Source organism: Camelus ferus, chromosome 16 (genome assembly GCF_009834535.1).
Source record: "Camelus ferus isolate YT-003-E chromosome 16, BCGSAC_Cfer_1.0, whole genome shotgun sequence".
Classification (NCBI taxonomy): Eukaryota; Metazoa; Chordata; class Mammalia; order Artiodactyla; family Camelidae; genus Camelus; species Camelus ferus.
Genome location: NC_045711.1, coordinates 46,229,170 through 46,246,328, shown reverse-complemented (window position 1 = coordinate 46,246,328; position 17,159 = coordinate 46,229,170).

The following is a 17,159-nucleotide window of genomic DNA, read 5'->3' as shown; positions in this document are numbered from 1 at the left end:
GTCTCTCGTGGGTCAGGGTTACATCCCTCCTCTGCCCACACTGGGCCGGCTGCCCCCCAAGGATTGAGGGGTCATTTGTATCTCCAGGGTGGCAGGGCCTCCTCCCCAGAGCCACGGCGCCCAAGATAACAGGGCAGCCTGGGAGCTGTTTATGAAAAGGCAGCCTAGTGGGGGTGGGCAGGGCCGAGGGAACGGTGACTGCTGCTACAGATAGCAATTGGGGCGGGGAAGGCTGTCTAAATTACAGCTCCCAGAATAGAGGGACCCGGAGGGAACGGTGGGGCATCCTACCAAGGAAGCACTGGCAGTCTGCCAGGCACGTCCGGGCTCCGGGCCCTGCTGCAGGCAGAGGCGGGGTGACCACGGGGCCCTAGGCGAGGCCATTCATCCTTGGCCAAGGCAGCCTGGCAGCTGCGAGGTGGGGCCAGACGGAGGCAGGGAGGCTCCTGGGGGTTGGGAGAGAATCAACCCGGTGTGACCTTCTGGAAGGGAGGAGGGTGTGAGGGGAGGGAAAGTCAGGGGTGAAGGAGGGGGTGGTGCCATCTTGCTTGCCCCTGGAGGAGACTCTGCCACATGTCCCTGTGGCTATTTCACATAAGAAGTGTGAGACGCTGTAAAAATAACACGCATGGCAGGCATAATAATAGCAGCTCTGTGTCAGGCACTGCTCTCAGCGATAACCACGCATCAGTTCGGTTCACCCTCATGGCTCTGCGTGATGTAGGTATCATCACCCCCATTTTATAGATGAGGAAACTGAGGCCCATAGAGCTCAAGCATGTGCTAAGTGAAACTAGTGGATGGTAAACCTTGTCCGATTCCAAAGCTTGGGCTCAGAGTTGGGAATCTGGTTGGAGCATTTACTTTACCCATTGGGTTTTGGTTTTCTCTTCTATCGTATGGAACAGTCTCCTGATCCGCATCATCCTCCCAGAGGTGTTGCAGGAATCACAGGGGAACAGCTTGCTGAGCTGGAAAGATCTTCAAGTCCCCAAACCTGGCTGAACCGCCATATATGCTCCAGACCTCTGTTTTCTCATCTGTAAAATGGGGGTCTCATAGGGTCCTCTGAGAATCTGAGAATATATACATCGAAAAATATTCATGTCTTCAGAGGCAGATTATAAGTTGAAAGTGCCACATTTCAAATAATTTTTTTTGGTGGGGGAGGAGATAAAGTTTATTTATTTATTTATAATTTTTTTTAATGGAGGTACCGGGGATTGAACCCAGGACCTCGCACACGCTAAGCATGCGCTCTACCACTGAGCTATCCCCACCTGCCTTCAAATGATTCTTACGTGGAAGCTGAATATTCATAAAGGCAATGATTTCCACCTCACTTGGGGAGCTCACTTATGCACAACATCCCCAAGGAACATCCTTCTTGAAAATGAGGAATTGCCCCTTGGTTTATCACCAGTAGAGATTCAGTTTTCCTGTAAGTGGTGGCTGAAAGCCAGGCACAGTCACATGCATTTTCTGTGAGGATTTGCTGCGTTAAAACTGTGTTTCTTTAGTTGTTTGTACCCAAGGTGCTGATTTTCAGCTGCGGCTGGGGACCCCTTCCCACCCCCAAGTTGCCAGCACCAGCGGTTTTTTGGGCTGGGGTCTTCATACAGAGACTCAGGCGTGGTCATGGATGATCCTTGTCCCCAAGCCCCTGCTGGCTTTCTGAGCCTCCCTCCCAGGTGTGTTATTTAATGTCATGCAAGATCCTCCAGTCCGCCCAGAGGAAGTGCGGCAACAAACCACAGGGGCTGGAACTTGCTGATTCATCTGGGCAGCCGAGGGCAGGTTAAGGGCACTGAGTCCGGGGACAGAAGGGGACACCTGGCTAGCAGTCTCAGGACACTCCCATCACACATGACTGCCTCCTCTCTCTCCGTCCCCCGCTCAGTGTCTGAGGTGACCAAGCACCGGGAGGGAACAGGGAGGCACGCCCTCCCCCTGCTCCTCCCAAGCCCTGTGGCAGTCCCTTCCCAAGACCCGGTCTTCCTCCTCCCTCAGCGTCCTCATCATTCACCGTGAGGAGCTGCTGCAACTTGGCACCTGCACCTTCTAGTGAGATATGTGATTCACTGTTACAAAAACTGCTCGTGGCACCATCAAATTGCCCCAGGACAGAGCTGGTGCCTGCCGCTGCCCCTGAAATCACAGCTCCAGCCACCCTGAGCACCCCTCTCCATCCTAGGGAGGAGTTTATGGAGAATCCTTAAGGGGAAGTCACTCGTGCACGCATTCATTCAGCAAATGCTTACTGCCCACCTACTATGCGTCTGGTGCTGTTCCGGGTACGGGTGGGGGGAGGGAGCACAGACCATTTTTGCCCTCATGGAGCTCACATCGAATACAGAGGCAACAAATAAGTAAATATAAAGAATGCCAGACATCGATACATGCTAGATATATGCTCTGGAGAATAAAGCAGGGAGGCGTATTGAGAGTGGGGAAGGGGTGGTGTTTAATCCAGGGCAGTTGGAGAAAGCCCGGCTGATAAGATGTGGGGCGCAGGGAGGGATCCAGCTGTGCTGATGTTTGGGGAAGAGCCTTCCAGCACAGGGGACAAGGAGCAGGAGGCCAGTGTGTGTGAGGGAATGGAGTGGCGGTAGAGGGTGGGGGGACTGGAAGGATAGAGCTGTTATTTACGGAGAAGCAGATTTGAAGCATCCTTTGCTGTGAAAACCTAAACTCTAACCCATGTCCCTCAAGTCAGTTAGCTTAATTCAGCTCAAGTTAAGGGTTCGGGTCCTGATATGCTGCTTCTTCGACCCTGCCTGCCCTGCCTGCTGGTGTCGGGAGGGATAGCCGGCCAGCTTCCCTGCTGTCCTTCCTGCCTCTCCATCCCAGGCCCCTCTCCCTCCCCCGAATCCAGAGACAACGTACCTGCCGGCTCACCTGCCTTTACTCCTCACCCAGCACACACCTGCCTGATGTCATCACTTCTATTTATGTCTCCTCTCTCCGGCTATATTGAAAGTAATGAGAGGGCAGGGACTAGTTTTAAACTGCTTGGAGGTTATTGCGCTGGGCACATCGGACGTCTCCATAAATATGCTTGAATTGATCAGGATGTCAATGCTCAAAGGAAGCCACCTCTCTTCTTGGGGACGTGGGTGCTCCAAGCAGCCTTCTCCATACAACTGCCCTTCCTGGGCTTGAGGGATGCCCAGTAGAGTTCATCAGGTACAAGGTATATCCAGGGTTCACATAGAGAGAGCTGAGCTGGAACATCTGCTTCCCTTCTCCCACCTTGGATTTAACCATCCAAATACAGAGTTCCTGTCACCTCTTGGATGTCACCTAAAATGAGATTGTGGTCTTTCAACCCCTGGGTCCCAAGGAGGTGCTGCCGGGGCTGTTGGAAGGCAGAGGAGGCTCTCGGAGTCCCGCCTCTCCCCACACACTGTAACAGGAGGAGAGGCTCTGCTTTTCTTTATTGTACATACCTTTTTCCAGGTACCTTTTCCTTTTGCAAAAGGATTTGCTACTAATCACACATACACACATACGCACGCACGCACGCACACACGCACGAGTCTGTAAAACAATGGTGTAGCTGAAGGTGTTGGAAACGTTGGTTCTAGATCTGGCATGAAATTGACCAGGTTTGGCCACAATCTCCTCATCTAGACATGGGAAGATATGGAAATATCTTTGCCGCCACAGGATGAGGAGCTGTCAAATTCTTCAAAGCAATTCTAACGATTGCAACGTGGGGAGCAGACACTCTGGTGATTCTGACTCCCGTGATCTGTAGAGCATTTTCTTGACAAACATGGCTTTTAAAATACTCCTAAAAAGAGAATATTTGATTTCTGGAAGGATATAAGAAAATAACAAGAGTGGTTATTCTGGGGAGGAGAACTCAAGGCTTGGGGGCAGGGGAGGGAGGAAGACTTACCTTTTACTATATTCTCTTTTGTACCTTTTGAATTGTGTACCACATGCCTGTGTATCTGAACAATATACATGCATGAATAAACGTAAATTTATTTGAAAAATGAATTGAAAACATTTAGAGCATTATTCAAATACAAGGTTAAAAAAAAAAAAAAACCAAACACCCCAAATATGACCACTTGCTGTGTTCCCACTGCAGGCTGAAGCCAGCAAACTTGTTCCTGAGGTCTTTGGGAAAAGTCACACAAAGTGACCAAGATATCCCAAGAGAAGGGGCCCAGGGAGTCACCCACTTGACTTCTCCCTTAGGTGTGGCACTCAAGCTGGGTGAAGGGTGGCAGGTTCTGAACTGTGCACGTTTCCCTTAAAGGAGTTGCTAATGATGGCAGAAATGTTAAAACAAAATAGAACAAACAAACTCAATACACCAATACACCAGGAGGGGGGCGCTGCCCCAGTAGGGCTGTATACTTCATGAAAGCCATCTTAAGGTGTGTTTATCTGGGTACTTGGCTGTCTTCTACCTCCAGGGTCAATTCTTCTAAGGCAAAGATTGTGTCTGTTCATCCTCTGTGTCCAGTGCCTATACCCAGTCCTGTTTAGGGACCAGATGCAAATGTCTAAGGAAAGAAAGCTTCTCACAGCCTCACACCAGACACCAGTGTTACTGCTACCACCGCAGGGTCCAATGTCTGGCCATTTAAGGCTTGCAAACAGCCTTCCCTTCTATTCCAGCTGAGCTTCCTACAATCCTGTAAAACAGGCATGGTTATGACCTTCTTTGAACAAATGAGGGAATGATCTTGTGACTGCCATCTGGTATTTTGTAGTGTGCTCTTGGACCAAGTCACTTCACTTCTTTGGTTTTGCCACCTGTAAAATGGGAGCCAGTGTTTCTGATAAAGTCAAAGGTCAGAGAACTCCTAAGATTCCAAGGGTACAAAGAAGGTATGTACCAGAGGCAGTAAGGGAGGGGCAGAGATCAAATTCAAACCCAGCTTCTGAAATGAAAATATTTCTGCTGCCCTACCAGCCTCAGGAGGTGGCTGTCAGTGCTTTATCATGCAAGGTGATGCAGAGATATTTTGAAAGATTTGATAAACCCACATAATTTTCCTTTGGTCATTATTAGGAATTTGTTAGGAGAGAGGGGACAGGCAAAAGTATACTTTTATACTTATTTAATAAACTTTTATTGAGTGATAATATGTGCACAGGTGCTGGAGAGGTAAGTATAATTATGATACAGAGAAAAAGAAGGAAAGTTAACTCCTTACATCAGGCTGTTGCCTGCAGAGAAAGTATCTGAGTTAGAATCCTGAAATAGTAGTGCTGGAAGGCTTCTTAGGGTTTAATACAGTTCTTTTTAAATCGGTGGGAAAACGGAGGCTCATAATGGGGCAGGGGCTCACCAAAGTTCCACAAGTTAGAACACTCAAGTGGTCTTTTACCAGATTTATTGATGAGAAAACAGAAGTGGTCCTTCGCCTCTGACCCTAAAGGAGTGAAGCAGGGAAAGGCTGAGGTGGAGTCATCCTGCAAAAGGAAGCCAGGGAGCCCAGAACAGGGTCCAGGACCTAGATCCTCCTTCCCTTCTGGCTTAGAGATCCTTGAAGCCTGCCATTCCCTCACCAGGGATACAGGCCGAGAAGTAGGGAGACTGGCCTGTCCAATTCTAAGCCCTGCAATGAAGGGTTTTTCCAGAGCTTCCCTCCTGGAACTGACAACGGAGGTGTTGCCAGAAGATCAGCCCCTGCCCATGCTGAGCTGAACTGAAACTCAGAGACAAGGTCTTAGAACATAGAAGAAAAGAACATAGAAGAAAAGAGACAGCTTTATTACTTTGCCAGGCAAAGGGGACTCACAGCAGGCTAGCCCTTCAAAACTGTGAGCCCATCTTAGAGTTGGGGTCTTGAGGTTTTACAGAAAAACTGAGTGGAACAGAAAAGGTGATAAAATCAGGGCGTTTTACAGGATGCTACATTCCTCTTAAACTCAATGAATTTTCAGGAGGAACTTCAGGAAGGTCTGTCCATTCTTCTGAGATTATCAGCCTGTTATCTCCTTCCTGGAGCACAGCCTCTGGATTAAAGTTTTCTCAGTAAAGAATGAATCAGCAAACAGTTTCTCATCAGGGAAGTCAGTTTCCTTGTTTGTTTTATACTCCTTCAGAGGGATAGGAAGTCTCTCCTTTTTGTTAGTTGTGCCCATCCCACAATGGGCTTTTGGCCAAGTGGCTTTGCCCCCTCAGCTTTGCCATCTGCAAAATGGGGTCATTGTCCCCTCCAAGTTCCAGGCCCTGATGGCATAAGACGAACAAAAGAGAGGAGAGCAGAGGCAAGGTTATTGGTGCCTGGCTTTTCCTGAAAACAGATTTCCCCCACCTCCCCCAGGACCTGTCCCAAAGAGGCGTCTGGAAATTCAACAGAGCCAGCCAGTCTGGAAGTTAAACAATCAGCAGCCGAGGTGGGGATCCGCGGAGACAGAACAGCTATTCAGACCACAGGGGCGGCCAGCGGGGGCCCGCGCAGCGCCACGTGGAGAGAGCGGCGTCGCACACGCGTCCCCTCGCGGCCCCCGCCCGTTGCCATGGCCGCCCCTCCGCCCCGCGCCCGCCGGGCGTCCCCCATGCTTCCTGGTTCTCGGGAGCGCCGAGCGTGTCACGTCCAGGAAGGACGAGTTGGTCCGCGGCTGGGCCGGCGTCGGGCGGGCAGCAGCCCCAGCCACCGACCCCGGCCACGCCTCCGGCGGCGCCACGTTCCGGGACGGGTGCGGCCGCCGGGAGCGCCTCCTCTCCGGCCTCCGGGGAGCCGGCGCCCTTCCCGCCACACGCGGCGCGCCGGAGGCGCAGGGCAGCAGCTCCCGGTTGCAGGGCGCAGGGACCCTTAGTGGCCCGCCTTGGTCAGCCCCGGACACGTGCTCAACTTGATACTTGGGAACTTGGGGGCTGAAGGGCGAAGGGGCGCGAACAACCTCCGCTGCGCTCCCCCTACCCTCTACCCCCCACCCACCACGCCTCCGCAGCCTGGGGTCTGGCCGAGAGGGAGAGCGCTTCCTCCGCGCTGGGGTAACACTCCCCCTGCTCGGACGAGCCAATCGTAGGCTGACATCCTGTGGTGGAGCGGGCTGTAGAGAACCCAAGGTCAGCCCTGAGCGTTTTGCTGCTGGGGAAACCGAGGCCCAGAGACGGGGCTGATTTATTCAAGGTCAAGGTCCCATTGTAAGTTACCGCACAGCCGGGACTGGCGCCTACGTTTTTAACGCCCAGCCCAGCGCCTTTCTGCAACACTGCCTTACCTACCTCAAATTAAATCAAATCCACCCCGGGGCTAAGGACAGTCAGACATTTTGCCAAGAGTGGTTTGGCTAAATCAGTGAAATGCCAGAAAAATGGAAGGTTTCTAATAAAAGCTGTCTCCCCGGGCCCAGGGTGTTATAAGGGCTTCCCCACTGGCTCCACAAACCACCTGCACAACCTTGCTGTAAGTTTGCAGCCAGGCAGCAGCAGGCCTTCCAGCACCCTCTCCCTCCCCCTTCTCCCCATTCTCCCACAATAGCATTTTCTTCTCTGGCACCTGGAAGGGGCGGAAATGCCCAGAGACCTGATTTGACCTCTTACTGCCTGTTTTTTCTCTACCTTTAAAAAATGCCCAGAGCTGGGAAAGCGGAGGTGGGGGAGGATTTGATTTTTCTATTATTTTGTACCTCGAAGGAGTTCTTCCATTCTACTCAGAGGCAGTTCTCAAACTGTGTCCCAGAGCTATATTTAGATATCCCCGTCTTTATGGAGAACTAGTTTAGCTTTTATCCAAAGACACCATGGCAGTGTTTCAAACCACATCAAGGAAGACCCTCTGAGTAAAAGTCCCACATAAAAAGTAGTTCTTCCTAGATCCCTGCCCTGCCCCAAACAATTCAGAGAAAGTGGCCACCTATGCTTGTTACGGTAGATTGCAAACCTTAGCAGGATCAAGACTTTCTTTGGTCAGGAACACACAGAGCCGGAGCTGAGAATACCAGCGGAGAATCCGGAACTGAGAATACCAGCGGAGAATCCGGATCACCCCTCAACATGTGTGTAACTGAGCAAGTCGCTCAGCCCTTCTGGATGTCTCTCCTTCCATCCCCTTTCCCTTGGAGAATCACTCCATCTTCTCACCTATGAGAGAAACACCATCTCATCTCACGTTGTGAAGACAGACCTCAAAAATGCGTTCAGAGGACTGATCTATGCCCATAGAAAGAGCAGAGACACGTATAACCTCCAAATTGGTGTCATACCTGTGCACATGACGTATACGCGTGATTTCTCACAGACCAACTAGGTTGGAACACTTGGATCAAGCCCGCTGGGTCTGAGGGTTTAGGAATCCTGGGTCTTTCACCTCTCTGTGCCTCTCAGGCATTAGGGCCCAACCCTGGAAGTGAGATTGGGGTCGTCACAGACTTAAATCAGGAAGCCACCTTCAAGATCACCCAGCCCAACCCTCTCATTTCGGAGCATTTCTGTAATGATTTATTTGTAGATTGAGTACTTGCCGTGTGCTATAGCTAGAAGGATGAGATGATCAAACAGTTCTTTTCACTCAGGAGCTCACAGTAGGACCAGGAGACAGTCTGCTATGAATTATAAACAATGTGATGAGAATCAAATACATAGAGGAAGTGGTGCTTGAGATGGGTTTTAAAGGATGAACAAGTGGCCCAGAAATATGGGTTGTGATAGAGGCTGCAGTTAGGACTAGATTCCTGTTTTCTAGGCTGATGCTCTGTCCATACATGGTCACCATTTATATCATCTTGAGATGATTTGCTGGGAAAGCTGGAGAACTGAATTCCCAGCTGCCTGAAATGGGGCACCAATGCGGCAGTCTGGGAAAGGCCATTGACCCGGCATCCATCAGCAAGATCAGACCTGCTTGGGCAATTAAGGGAGGAAATGAAAGATAACCTCTCAAGCAGACAGGCCGTGCTGGGCAGCAGCAGTGGAGATTCGAGTCCTTCAAAATCTTGGCATAGCCTGGAGGGAAACCAGGATCTGGTTGTTCCATTTGTCCCAGGCAAGGAAAGGGAAGGTAGTTTCCATTTCTCTCTCCACTTGTAGGCACCACAAATATAGCCTGGTGAATCTGAGCATTTGATTCTTGATTATTTGAGTGTGGTTTATTGACTAGTGAGGAAACTGTTTCCCAGACTTCCTGGTCCCTGCCGTCCGGCATAGGGGGCTCAGAGGATGTGGCCTTGGCACAAGACAAACCTAACTCAGGATGGCAACTTGCTGCATTAAACACACGACCGTAGAATGAATAGCCAATAAAAATGAAGTTGGAACCTGTTGCTGTTTTTGGATTAGTCTCTATATTGCTTCCCTTCCTTTAAATATGCATGAATTATAATTTCTATATTATTTTGATTTTGTTTTTGTATTTTTGGGGGGGGAGGAGGTAATTAGGTTTGTTTGTCTATTTATTTATTTAATGCAGGTACAGGGAATCGAACCCATGACGGTGTGCATGATGAGTATGCACAGTACCACTGAGCTCTACCGTCCCCAAACATTGCCCTAAGGAGAATTTCTATATTATTTTGAAAGATTGAAAGAAAAGAAATACCAATGTGTAAGCGGAAGGATGAGAAAGGAGTGCTGCAGGGAGGTCCTGGGACTGACTTCCTGAGGGATGTAGCCTCAGCTTGGCCATGAGCTTGCAGTGTGGCCTTGTATGGTCTCTTCTCTCCAGAAGTCAGTTTCCTCCCCTGTAAAATGAGGGTGGAGACTCCAAGGACTGTGGAACATGGAGTTTAGACCTAGAGATCTCGGACTCTTGAACCTGAAGCTCACCTGCCTGACTATCCCCCATCACAGTGTCTCCTGGTCTTGCACATCCGTCTAGAATGTGACAGCTGGGATGGAGGAGGAGAGCCTGCACCCAGCGCCCAGGCCTGTGTGAGCATGTGGAGGGTGAGCTCAGGGACAGGCAGAGGGGCCATATGGCAGTGAGAGGGCTGGTCTGGAGGAAGGTAGAGGAGGCACAGGGCCTGTAGACAGTTCTGCCAGTTGCTGGTCAGGCGGCCTTGACCGTGATGGAGCCTGCTCTCCTGTCATTCCCACAACCTGTGATTCAACCGATAGAGCTGCTCTGGGGATTCATTAGAGGGGGTCCCCATGTACGGTGGAGGTTTCAGATCGTGGAGTTCTGCTGAGCCGAAGTCCTCAGCTCTTTCCTTGACCCTTCCATGGGGTCTGGTAACTTGGACCACAAAGAGATGGAAAAAACCAAATCCTTTGCAAAGGGCCCTGTCCTTTCACTGAAGACAGCAGCTGTGGGTCTTAATCGACCCAGCCCAAACATGTCACAGCATCCCCAAAGACACAATTCTATTCATTCTCCTCGTGGAGCCGACATGGGACAGACCTGGGCAGAAAGATGTGGCTCCCTGAAGGCGAGGAAGGTAAATAAAAGTCTAACTTGGTAACTAGCTAATGTTTGAAGTTCTAATTTTGTAGCTTTCCAGGGTGAGCACTATTTTGTGGTCGAAGATCGTCTGGGATATTATTTGCTAACCCAAGCCACCAGCATTACTTCGTCCATCCTGCCTACATTCCTGTTCTTTAAAAGTTCTGCGGCTCCAGGCCTGCACTGGGCTGGCATTTCCCCAGTGAGTTCCCTGATTTTAATCCACCTCTGGGCTGGCCTACAGTAATGAGTATCCTCTCTCCTGGGCCCAGCACGAGATGAAGACAAACCCAGCTGTGAAATCAGTGCATGAGTCAAGGCCGTTCAGCAGCTTCCTAAACTGATTTTCACAAAGTCACAACCAGGAAGCAAGAAAAGTAAATCTCACACGCTGAATACCTACTGTTCCCATTTCTCAGTTCAATGTTCCTGACTCCAGGGGAGTGTCCTCAGTACTCTGACTGGTCAACCTCTCATTCCTCTGCTGCTGATCCCTTTCAGGGCCTGACCTGTCACTTCACACATGAGGGACTGCAGGGGGCTGGGCTGCCTTCATCCTGCAGGGACCCCTGACCCCACCCCAACATCAGCACCTGCCCATTGACTCAAGAAGGAGACTTTCCAGCAAAAGTCTTCTTTGGCTTAATCTGTACCCACTCATGTGGGTGGGCCACACCCTGCGGTGACCATTCCTATCATCCACTGACAACATTACAAAGTGCGACTGGCCGCCACCTGTGGTTATTAGCCCAGAGAGTTGTGTCCCGAATAGTTTTCTTCTTCCCTGGTCTTGCCTTTAACATCAAGTCGATAAGGATGGAACCACACAACAGGTGCTTGGGACAGGTTGGCTGTGACCATAAATTGGGTTCCCTGGAAACTGGTGATTTGGGAGCAGAAGGCTTACTGCCCACTCCCATGCCTCTGTTTTTTTGAGTTTTGTTTTTCAATAAGCCCTTAGATAGTGATGCTGGCACAAGCCTTGTATCAGTCAGGCTCTACCAGAGACACTGAACCAGTATGAGATATATCTGTATTTATCTGTATCTACATCTATAAAGACTTATTAAAAGGAACTGGTTTATGACCTACTGTATAGCAAAGGGAGTTATATTCAATTTCTTGCAATAACATATAATGGGAAAGCATCTGAAAAGAAAAAAATATATATATATAAGTAGGTATATGTCTAACTGAATTACTTTGCTGTACACCTGAAACTAACATTGTAAATCAAGTACACTTCAATAAAAACTTTAAAAGACAAAAAAGATTAACTAAAAAAAAAAAAAAAGAACTGGCTTATACAATTGTGGGGACTAGCTAGAAATGCCCAAAGTTCATCAGGCAGGCCAGCAGGCTGGACCTCTCTTCCAGGAGCTGATGCTGCAGTCTACAGTAGAAACTCTTCCTCAGGGAAATCTCAGGGTTGATCTTAAGGCCTTTCAACTGATTAGATGAGGCCCACCTTAATTACTGAGGCTGACCTCCTTTACTTAAAGTCAACTGACTATAGGGGGAGGGTATAGCTCAGTGGCAGAGTTAGTGTTTAGCATGCATGAGGTCCTGTGTTCAATTCCCAGTACCTCCATTAAAAAAAAAAGTCATCTGACTATAGATGTTAAATATCATCACAGCAAAACCTAGGTTGAATTGGTGTTTGTTTGAATAAGGGTGCTGTAACCTAGCCAGGTTGACTCAGAGAACTAACCATCCCAGTCCTTATGGCAGGAAAGGCAAACCCCAACCCAGCATATGTGTTGATTCCATTCAAGAATAATTGTTGCTTTATCCAGAGTGGAAGGGATCCAATGTGATCAACTAGTCAAGTGGCTAGCTGATTTCTTTGAGGAATGGTGGTGCATATCAGGGCCATGGCATTGGTCTCTAAGTGGCAGGTTGATTGGCTGTGGCTAGATGAATCTTGGTGAGTGAGAGTCCATGCTATTTGAACCAGCAATAACTGTCATTCCCTATGCCCATGGATCTCCATCACGCACCCACTGAGTGAGCACTGGGTTAACCAATGACAGACTGGCTAACATCAACCGGCTCAGTTACTCGATCTGCTTGGTTGTATGCATCTTCCATGGTGGATGTCTCAGATGGGCCTTAACGTGTAATGCCAAGATCTTTATGCTTCCCATAAGTCCACCCACATGTTTCTTTACCAGGTCTCCTTGCCCCTGATCTTCCAAACTTTATTTCTTAAGCCCCTGGACAGCTAGTCAAACCATTTGCCACTGTGTTTGTCTCTGGTATGTTCTTACCCCAGGCTATTTCTCTTTCCACGTGTAGTGGATGTCCGGGTGCACTTCCAAAGTTCTGCCCACGGGAGGATTTTCCTTCGCTGCTGTTTGTCAGGACTGCCCAGAGAGTGTAGTGCCGCGCTAGTCTATTCCCAGCTTGCGTCCAGCATGCCAACCCATCTGTGAACCAAGTTCTCCTTTCTTTCCCTCTTCCTTCACATGATCATAAAGGAACCCCCCCAAACCCACTCCCATGTATCCATCATACGTGGATAACTAAAGGAGGGGTACCAGTGTCGTGGTGGTGGAAGACATGGGGTCTGGGGCACGTGCTTGTGTAGCTCACCAGTACGTCTCACTTACGTCCTCTAGCTTTGCTCAAATTCAATCCTGGGTATATTCCTTACATCTTAGAGCACTGCTAGGCCCCTCCGACCTTACAAGTTGGTTAGTCTGACAGAATGGAGCTCCTGATGGGAAGTTCTGGCTGCATGAAAATTGGTGGCCGTGGTCAGGTGTTCTGTTTATACCAGGGTTCAGAGGCATTCCAGAAGCTGTTTTGCACAAAGTTTATGATGATCTTATGCAAATGGCGTAGACCTGCTCCGGATCCCATGTGTCTACATAATTCTCCTTTTGGGGCTTGCCATAAACTACACGTCATTCCTTCACAGATGCCTCTAAGGCCACAGTGGTATGGCCCTTATCTGCCATGTGGCAGGCCTGCCTACACCATAACTTGGACCTGCTGAAGAACCCCTTTCAACTCTGGACCCCACTCAAAGCTGGCATCCCTTCGTACCATCATTTATAGGAGCTGAAGCAGCCTTACCAAGTATAGAAAGATGTCTCCAGAACCCACAGAGGCCCACAGGGCATTGTACTTCTCTCTTCGGGTTGGGAGGTGCAGGGTGAAATAGTTTGTCCTTTATTATGGACTCACTAGATCACTAGACCTCTAAACATTTCACTGATGTGGCCAGTCCTCCAATCTTCTTCAGGCTATTTTCCGCTCTCTAGGGTACACGTGTCTTAGCAAAGCCTCCAAAATATTCACCACTTCTTACCCATCCAGTCTGATTAACATAATGTCATCCATGTAGTGGATCAATGTGATGCTCTTCAGAATGTCCAGAGAGGCAGGTCCCTTTGGACTATATCGTATGAGAGGACAGGCGAGAGAACACAGGTGGAGGGCAGGGGGAAGAAGACAATAATGTACACTTTTATCCATCTAAAGTGAATGTAAACTTTTTCTGATTCTCCTTGACAGGGATGGAAAAGAAAATATTCACTAGGTCAATGGCCAAAAACCATGTACTTGAAACCACGTTAATTAGCTTTAGCAAAGGAACCACATCTGGCCATTTCAGTGGTGCTACCATTTGTTGAGTTTGCATTGGTCCATCTCAGTCCCCTAGGCCCTGTCTGTTTTTTGCTAAGACCAGACTGGTGAAGTTAGTGACAATATAATGGAGGCTACCACTCCTGTCATGTTCTATTAATCACCTCTGCAGCCCTCTGCAGGTCAGCTACCCTGCCCCACCAAAACCTGACATGGCCACTCATTATAATTGAAACCATCTTGCTTCTGATGTGTAAGTACTACCATCTGCCTCTATTCTGTAAGGATGCTCTCATCCCCATTGCTAGTTCTGTAACATCAGCTTTGGTCCACAGAGGACATGGAGCTTCTCAGTGATGATGGTGTCCCTCTCAGCAGAGATTTCTAATCTCATTGATAAAAGGGGTGTTCTCCAGGCCCTCCTGTGGAATATAGTTAGCTGTTCAATTTTCTAGTTCTTCATATTATATCCACTCTAGCATGCCGTCTTCTCTAGGCTTTTAATTGTCTTCCATAGCAAATTTAGCTTTTCTTTTCTTTCCTTTTTTTGGGGGGGAGAGTGTAATTAGGTTTGTTCGTTTATTGAGGAGGTACTAGGGGTTGTACCCAACACCTTGCGCATGCTAAGCATGTGCTCTGCCGCTTGAGCCATATCCTCCCCCTACAAACTTAAGTTTTCTAGTTCTCTTAGTGCAGGCCATTTTTTTCTCCCAACTTCCAATGGCTATCCTAGCAGCCTATTTGCACCACCTCCTGGGATCTTTGCTAGGGTCCATTATCAGAATGCTCTTATATCAATCAACTATCACCTATCCAACCTGACACTACCCTGTACCCCTTGATCTAGTCCCATAATACTGTCCTGGCTTCTGTCAGTACACACTGGCAAGGTCCTGTAACTTCAGCATATGAGCTTGCATCAGTCTGAGTCCAGTCAGGAGACAGAGACCAGATCGTAATTTGCATGGGAAAAATTCAGTATGTAGAATAATGGAGTATCATAGGGAATTGGAGTAGTAAAAGATTGGCTAATAAAAAACAAAGAGAACTCAAAAGAGTACAGGAGTAGCAGGATATAAGAAAGAGCCTCTACCCCCAATACGCTGAGACAAAGCACCCAAGGAAGAGGCCACCCAGGGCTGAGATCCAGATCTGGTTGAGAGGACACAGTCATGACTCACAGGATGGCAGAAATGTCACTGTGGTGTGGAGCAGGTGGGACTTGCTGGAAATTTGCCCAGCAAAACTTATCAAAATCTGCCCTCCAGGATTCTTGGGAAGCCATGCAGAAGGTGTGTCATTGGAGGCAGTCCACTCTGAAACTGACCAAAGGGAATGCTGGGAAAGGCTCCTGGTCCCCAGGTGCTACCGACTGTCAGTCACCAGAACTGGTCAGTGGGGAAGTTGCCCATGCTGCAGAAGCCAGGACCTGGAGAAGCTGCAGGAGCCTGCCGAGAAGGACACACTAGAACTAGGAAGGAAAAAACCTCTTTCTCCTGCAGTTTCTCCAAGGCCCTCTTGTGACAAAGCTTAGCATTGTGCCAATGGGCCAAGGAGAGATATTTAAAGGGCTCAGATCCATTCTTACAGAGCAGGCAATGAAGGATATATTTGGAGCTAAGAGGCAAAAATTAACAACTGGCACAGTCCTTTTCTTCCTTTGGCAAGGCCTGCATTCCCCGGCTATGTTATGTTGTGACTTGACCCTGGTTATTGGTCTGGTGACCAGGAGAAGAGATGGGGTAGACCCAGAGAGGCGTACATTATTGCAAGGCAAAGGTCTCTGCTTCCTCATTAAGCAAGAGGGGGACAGCAGTCTCTTACAGGGAGGAGTGAACCACTTCTGCAGTAGTAGAGGGTTCAGGGAGACCTGGGACTCCTTGGACCCAGATGTCCCCATTACAAATCTCAGGGTCCCATTCCTTCCCAACCAGGCCCCTGAACTTGTCATTGTAGACTTCATAGACTTGCAGTGAATGAGAATCAACTTTATCTGGAGCTGCTACCCTTATCTTTAAGTCCTGGGCCTGAGCCCCAGCTTTTCTGCTTTCTGGCTGCAGGAGATGAGAGTTTCTCCTTAAACGCTGCCAAGGCAGTTCATTTTCAATTGCTGCATAACAAATTACCACAAACCACTGCTTAGAATAACATCCATTTATTATGCAATTCTGTAGGTTAGGCGTCTGGGCAGGCTGGACTGGGCTCTGGTCAGAGCATCGGGTCAATTGTGCCATAGAACATAATCACGGGAGTAGAATCTCATTGTATTAACATCTTTCAGGGATCAGGACATAGAATCTTCGGGGGGCCACTTTTAGAATTCTGCCTTCTGCAGTCTGCCCCCCAAAATTCATATCCTTCCTAAATGCAAAATACATTTGTCCCCTTCCAAGTTTCCCAAGGGTCTCATCCTATTATAGCCTCAGTTCAAAGTCCAAAATTTCATCTAAGTATCATCAGCTCAAAAGTCCAGTTTCATCACCTAAAACAAGGGCAGATGAATTACCGAAGTTTAACCCATTAAGTACAGCTCCTGGGCACAGTTCCTCTCCACTGTTGACCTGTGAAACTAAAGACATAAGTTATATGCCCCCAATATTCCCCCAGAATACAATGATGGGACAGGCTTAGGACAACAGTATATTCTGGTTCCAAAAGTGGGAAATGTCATCAGTCCAAAGCAGTTTTGAAATCTAGTTAAGCAAATCCTGGGAATAAGCCTTCATGGCTCTTGACTCTGTTCTCTGGGCTCTTGGACCCACCCTCTTTGTTCTTCATGAAAGATTTGCATATGTTTACAGCTGAGAAGTTTTATCAGCCTGCTTCCTACCAGTGAAGTTTGGGGGACTCAAAAGCCTTCTTTCATTTTCTAATCTGTCTCTTTCTTTTCCTGTGGGTGAAAACTTCTCAGGAACCTTGCGGGCTTTGCACGAGTTGCACAGGGATTCACCCCATTAGACAAAAGTCTCTCCCACACATCTTTATGTGATAATTGCTTGTCTCTATTTGGCTTCTGCTGAGAAGGTTAAGGGGCAATAACCCCTAAGCTTCCTACGGGACTCCTGGTTTGACTGAGCTCTGTAAAGAATACCCTTGATGTACATTGAACTGTGTCCTTCCCAAATTCACACATTGAAACCCTAACACCCAGCATGTCAGAATGTGATCCTTTTTGGAAATAGGGTTGTTGAAGAGATAATTAGTTAA